This window comes from Panicum virgatum, chromosome 5N (genome assembly GCF_016808335.1).
Source record: "Panicum virgatum strain AP13 chromosome 5N, P.virgatum_v5, whole genome shotgun sequence".
In the NCBI taxonomy this organism is placed as follows: Eukaryota; Viridiplantae; Streptophyta; class Magnoliopsida; order Poales; family Poaceae; genus Panicum; species Panicum virgatum.
In genome coordinates, this window is record NC_053149.1 from 30,354,315 (window position 1) to 30,360,733 (window position 6,419).

Consider the following 6,419-nt stretch of genomic DNA (forward strand, 5'->3'; position numbering starts at 1 on the left):
AAACATGCCATGACTTGAGAAAATTTATGCAAGGAATTTAAACTATCCTATATGCAAATGCAAGAATGGATACATACCATGGTTCTCATGGCGATAGGTCGGGTTTTGAGTCCGGAGCGGGACTCTCCATACCTCGAGTTCTGTTGTTGTCGCCGGATGGAGTTCCAGACGAAGACACTTTTCTCCGCCATTCCTTCTTGGTGGCGGGTTTCGTTTTGATCGCTTTCACCTCCGATTCCTCAAATTCTCTGCGAAGGATTTGTCGTCTTGCATTCTTGTAGTTATGCACTCTGATTTCCTTGTCGACTCTCAGTCATTCCAAGAGCTCGGTAAGGATATCGATTGTGGGTGTTGATGGCTTCTCCTGCTCTTTCTCGAGTTTCTTCCGGTTGAATGTCTTGACCTGGGAACATTGTTCGACCTTCGGTCGGAAGGTGAACCTCTCTGTCTGCCATTGATGTTGAGCTGAATTTCTCCGGCTTCGACATCAATGTGTACATTTGCAGTACTCAAGAATGGCCTTCCCAGAATGAGAGGCGTCTTGGCATCGACTTCCATGTCGAGGACGACTAAATCAACGGGGATAAAGAAGTTCCGGATTTTAACCGGAACGTTCTATGCAATTCCCGCGGGGTAACGGACCGTCTGGTCCGCTAGCTGCAAGCACATAGCAGTAGGGGCAAGCTCATGATAGTTGTTTATCATAAACTACCTTGGGCATGACGCTGGCGCTTGCTCCCAAATCACGCAGAGCGTGTGAGAAATGTTGACTCCTGATTGAATATGTGATTGTGGGGCATCCTGGATCTTTCTTCTTCTCCAGGAGAGGATCGAGTATAGCTGTGCTACACTCCTCTGTGAGTAGCACGACCTCGGTGGTGGGCAGGCTTCTCTTGTTACTAAGCATATCTTTGATATACTTGGCATAGGTTGGGGCCTGCATAGCGTCAAGAAGCAGTATATTGACATACAACTTTCGTATTACCATGACGAACTTGCGGAATTGCGTGTCGGCCACCGTCTTCCTTAACCGTTTCAGAAAGGGTAAGGTAGTAGTGTCATGAAACTCCCGTGAAGTCCTAGGGGGTCCACGGTTTCCTCCTGGGCAGCAGTTGTATTGGACTCTTCTGCCTCCTCCTGGTCATTGCTTGCAGCAGAGGTATTGCTGACGGGTACGACTTTCTGCCGGGATCCTGCATCTTTAGGGTATGGTGGTTCTTGCGTGGACTTACCTGTCCGCGTAGTTACCGCACTAACACTTTCCTTCGGAGGAACTTCTTGTTGCCCAGAAAGTTTTCCCGAATTATTGTTAGGATAAGATGAGGCTAGTTGAGCAACCTGAGTTTCTATCATTTTATTGAAGCTCGACTGGTTTTTAATAACTGAGTTTATGCCCTCTAGTTGTCCGACCAAAGACTCCAAAATTTTGTCATTAGCAAGGAATTTCTTACTAATGTTTTCATTAATTTGTTTGTGGCCACAAACTAAGTCCTTTAAAGTGGGCTGAAAATTGTTATTAAAATTCATACCTTGCTACTGACTGAAGGGGAGGTTGGGTTTGGAATTCCATCCCTGCTGAGGATGGAAGCCTGAGTTGTTGGAGTTGTTCGCTCCAACGAAATGAGCTTCCTCCTGAGTGATCGGGCAAGAGTTGCCCATGTGTTCGGTTTCTCCACAAATCTTGCATGTCATGCGAGAATCCATAACTTGGTTAGCCTCCTAGTGCAGAGACTCTAGTCTCTTCATGAGAAGGTCCATCTTGGCAGCAAGCATATCAATGCTGTCAATATGATGAATTCCCTTGCAAGGTTGTTGCTGCCTTTCACCTTTCCAACTCTGGTTGGAAGCAATCTTCTCTACTAGCGCTTTTGCTTCAGGGACGCTGAGCGAAAGGAAGGAACCACCTGATGCTGCATTGATGTTGTTCTAAGCTGGTGTGTTCAGGCCATTGAAGAAACTCTGAATAATTAGTCATTCCACCATGCCGTGGTGGGGGCATGCTGCGATGTATTCCCGGAATCTCTCCCAAGCTTCCGGAATGGCTTCATTTGGGAGCTGCTAAAAGCCAGAGATCTTGCCTCGGAGGGTGTTGGCGCTCCTTAAGTATCCATTTTATCCCCTGTTTAACTTTGATAATGGCATGAATTTAATATCAAAATCACTAACCATCCTAACCTTGGCCTGATTATTGGTCGTTTTCGCATTTGCACATATATTTTGGAGGTACTTCATTTTTGCAAGTTTTTGACCAATTTTGGAGCATGAAATGATGAGGCCCATGATCACGCAATAACACGAAGAAAGATGAAGGCCAAAAGCCCAAACAAAGGACCAAAGGCCATGACGACTAGAAGCCCGTTCATGCACATCCACCCTCCAATGAAGCCCAAAGGACAAAGCCCACAAGATGAGATCAAGATACTTCGTGGCTAAGCAAAGCAAATAGAGATTTAAGGAAGGATTCTCCGTCCTATCCTTTTCCTTGAAGAAATCTCGAAGATAACGATGTCCAACGGGGTGCAATCGTGAAAGGTATAAACTCCAGAAGACTTGGGGAGAAAGGAGGACGCGAGGCGGCGAGAAAATGGGCCAGGCCGGCCGGCCTGGGCCCATTGAGCCGGCCGGCCCAGGCGGAGACGACGCCAAGGAGCAGAGAAGATAGAGGGACACCTCTCGGAGAGCCGAGGGTCGTGCTAGTTGTCTAGGGGCTTCCCAAGCCGACGTGGGAACCTTGCAAGGAAGACCACGTCGGAGTTCTGGAGCTAGGATCATCAAGATCAATGTAGGGCCCCGGTTGTGATCTTGTGATATATAATCATTCATGGTGAAGTTACTTATGATTCCAAATCTTTAGCGACCATGTTCTCTCTTTCGATTTTGTTCTTTTCTTTGGGTTTGCTTCATCCTAGATCTATTATCGAGATAGATCGCTTAGCATGATCTTGTAGTCATGGTGTAACACCCGGTTTATAAAAGAACATAAACCGAGCAATCATATACGTGCCAGGATCAAGTCACACGTATATACAACAGAATGAACAGTATATCATAGCACATATCATGTAAAAAGACATAATAAAGCGAATACGAATGTTATTTATTACAATAATGACAAAAATGTCTGATACAGCGGAAGCGAAGTACAAAATACGATAAAGACTCTCCGAAGCTGAAGCAGGGCGCCACAGGGACGTCGACTGGGAGACGAACACCTAGAAGTCCTCATAGTCCTGGTAGCGCTGGACGAACTCCCTCATGTCGGTAGGAACTGAGCAGCAGTAGCATAGCCAAGAGGAAAAAGTAGAGAAGAGGCAAGGGTGAGTACACAACTTGTACTCAACAAGTATAACACAAACTATGAGGCTCTAAGGTTGGCTGACTCAACTGCATTAGCTTTTAATCTTGGCAAAATTTTATTTAAGCTATTTACTACGAGTTGATGAATTACCATTAACCCAATTACATAGTAATTAATCAGAATTAATCATACTACTACTGAGAACCAAACCAAAACCAAGCCACCAAGGTAACCCCGAGAAGCACCTCCCTCGTCGGAAGGAGATAACTCCACTAATCAAAAGGAGGATCTGGGCCGCTCATAACCGTGAGCACGACTAGTATACCAGGTATACACTCTGCAGAGGTTGCACATCTTTACCCACAAGTCGTGAGCTACGCTAGGGGTTCATCACACTTCCTTAGGTGAGATGACTAGCGACTCACTACGAGGCCGTTACAAAGAATCTCGTTGGTAAGGCGTAACCGCGAGAGATAGGTCAGCGATGATGGGGCCCACCTCTGGGGGTACAAGCACAGCAGCGCAATCCAAGCACAGACCAAGCCGGAGGAGCAGGGACCATTGAAGCTTACTACTCTTGCCCCGCAGGTAAGTTACACCAAACCAAAAAGACCTAATTAGTAAGCCAAGTCTATCCCATTCTAGCCTTGTGGTAGCGCTGTTGTCCAGGTTGTCGCTCTATGAACCGGTCCTTATGGAGAGTGGCCAACCAAGCACTAAGCACCGTGCTGGCCCCCTAAACCATGTTTCTACAAAAACCATCTTTTAACGAGACGTGAGCCACTCATCCACACAGAGGGCCACTCTCAGAATTAAGTTCAAGTAAACCATTAGTCAATTTAATTAAAAAGGACCAAAGTGTGTTATAGCGCAGCAACCTAGCACAACTAACCAAAATGCAACCCAAAGGCATATATAAAGGATATAAAGTGGCTAGGAAAGTCCTTATAGGCATACAGTATTAAAATGCAGTATGAAATTGTAATTAAAGGTGATAGGTTGTTCATGTTATACTTGCCTTCCTCGTACTGCTCTGGCTGCTGCTCAAAGTGCTCGGAAGACGGCTGCTCCGGGTACTGGTACTGGGGCTCCTCAGATGGATCAACGTCTACTCACGAACACATGGCCAAAACAATGCACAATAATAAGCATACAAGCAAACACTAGCAAAAACTAAGAAACAGTACATCAATACATAAAAACAGCACACTAAACTAGTCTAAAACTATTCTACGCGTTACAACGATCGTGTGGACATAAAGAACGCTAAAATCGGAGCTAAAACGCATAAACTAGGCCTAAAACAAGGTTCAGGGGCTTTTCTGCTAAAACCGAGGACTAAAACATAAATAAACATTAATTCCAGGGTCTAACTCGCAAAAAGACAGGGGCTGGACGGCGGGTTAAAATTCTAGGAAGCTCAGGGAGGTTCTTGCAAAGTTTTGGGCCTATCTGCGATTATTTTTCAAAAGAGGTGGACTGCGGGTTGATTCTAGGAAAACTGGGGGGGGGGGGCTCTTTAACAAAAACGCCAGGCGAACCGGTATCTTTGGATTACGGCCATTGGATCTCGATCTGGTGGTCCAGATCTGATCGGTTTGGGTTCTAATCACAGGCGTCCATCTCGGATTGGACGGATCTGGGCAGATCGGGCGCGTGGGGGCGGCGCGGCTCACCGGAACTCCTTGTTCCGCGGCGGCGCGTGGCCGGAGAAGGGGGAACGGGGGCTGCCGGACTCGGTTTGGGCCCCAGGTTTGGCCGTGGGGCATGAGAGATGCATGTGTAATCCACTGGTGGGCTTAGGCATGGGGATAGGGGCTCGGTTGAGGCCTGCGGCGGCGCAGGGCGGCGTGGTCTCGCCGGAGTAGACCGCTCGGGGGTTTCCAGGGCTACAGCCTACCGAAACTAGCGCAAAAAGGAAAGGGATACTAAGCTGATGCTCACAGAGGGGTCGTGGTGGTCGGAGGCGTGACGCAGCGGGGGCGGCAGTGAGTTCCGGCAGCGAAGTTCGACGCGGGGCTTGGGGTCCGGGCGTTGCAGGGCGTCTCCGACCTGCTAGTCCCACGGTCAGGTTCGGGGTTGTCCTGCGGAGATGCACAACGATCAGGGAGGTCTGGGGATCGCCGGGGATGCGCAAATGGCCAGAGATCGGAGTTTACCGGGGTTGGGGAGCTTGGCGCGATTCCGGTGCTGCAGTCCGAGAATTGGGGCGTGGCCGGCTTAGGAAGATCCTTGTAGTCACGGCGGAGCTTCTGCGGGGATTCTCAGGGGCTGGGATGCCGCAGGGCGGCGTGGCCGCGGTGGAGTAGCGACTCTGCTCCGGCGGCGCGATGGGGCGTGGCGTGTTTAGGGTTAGGGGCGGCGACACGTGGGTGGATGGGTGCAGGGAAGTCGTGGGGTGGCTAATAAAGGGCAAGCCGGGGATCTCGGGGATGCGTGCTTGGCGGAGCCACGGCGGTTTCCGTTGAGCGCGTGGGGGATGCGGGAGGAGGAAGGCGACCCTGACGTGTGGGCCAGACGGGGCAGCGAGGGGGAGCGGGCGCACGCTGGCAGGCGGGCCCGTGCGGGGCGACGCGGGGGGACGGGCTGCTGCGCGAGCGGGGGGGGGGGGGGGGAGGCAGGCCTGCGGCGTGGGCCGTGCAGAGCTGGGCCGCGTGCGGGAAGAGATGGGAAATGGCTGGGCCGCAGGGGAAAGAGCGGGCTGGGCTGGGAAGTTGGGTTTGGGCTGGGTTGACTTTGGGTGTTGCTGGGCTGACAGGGTTTGGGTTTCTTTCTATTTCTATTTCTAGTTCTCTTTTCTATTCCTAATTCAAACAATGTTTGAATTCAAATATAAATTTGAATTCAAACTACACTCAAATAAAAAAACATGCACCAGCATGAATGCAACACCAAAATTTAAACCTATGGTAAAATTTTAATTACTTAAGCAACAAAATTTAGATTAAATGCAAGTCTAACACAATAAACCTTAGAAATTTAAATGAAGCCAATTGAATTTATTATAAAATGCTGGAATTTAAATTAGGGTGTTACAGACCCTACCCCCTTAAAGAAATCTCGTCCTCGAGATTTAGCTGGGCTGGCTAGCAAAGAGATCTGGATATGTCTTCCGTAGCTC

The 6,419-nt window shown here is 49.0% G+C and overlaps 1 non-coding gene across 1 annotated transcript; it reads left to right on the forward strand.

Moving 5' to 3' along the window:
- The first annotated feature begins 1,981 nt into the window (after positions 1–1,981).
- LOC120677111 lies at positions 1,982–2,088 on the forward strand. Its single transcript, XR_005676175.1, has one exon. It is a non-coding gene; the product is annotated as a small nucleolar RNA R71 (small nucleolar RNA).
- The last annotated feature ends 4,331 nt before the right edge of the window (positions 2,089–6,419 follow it).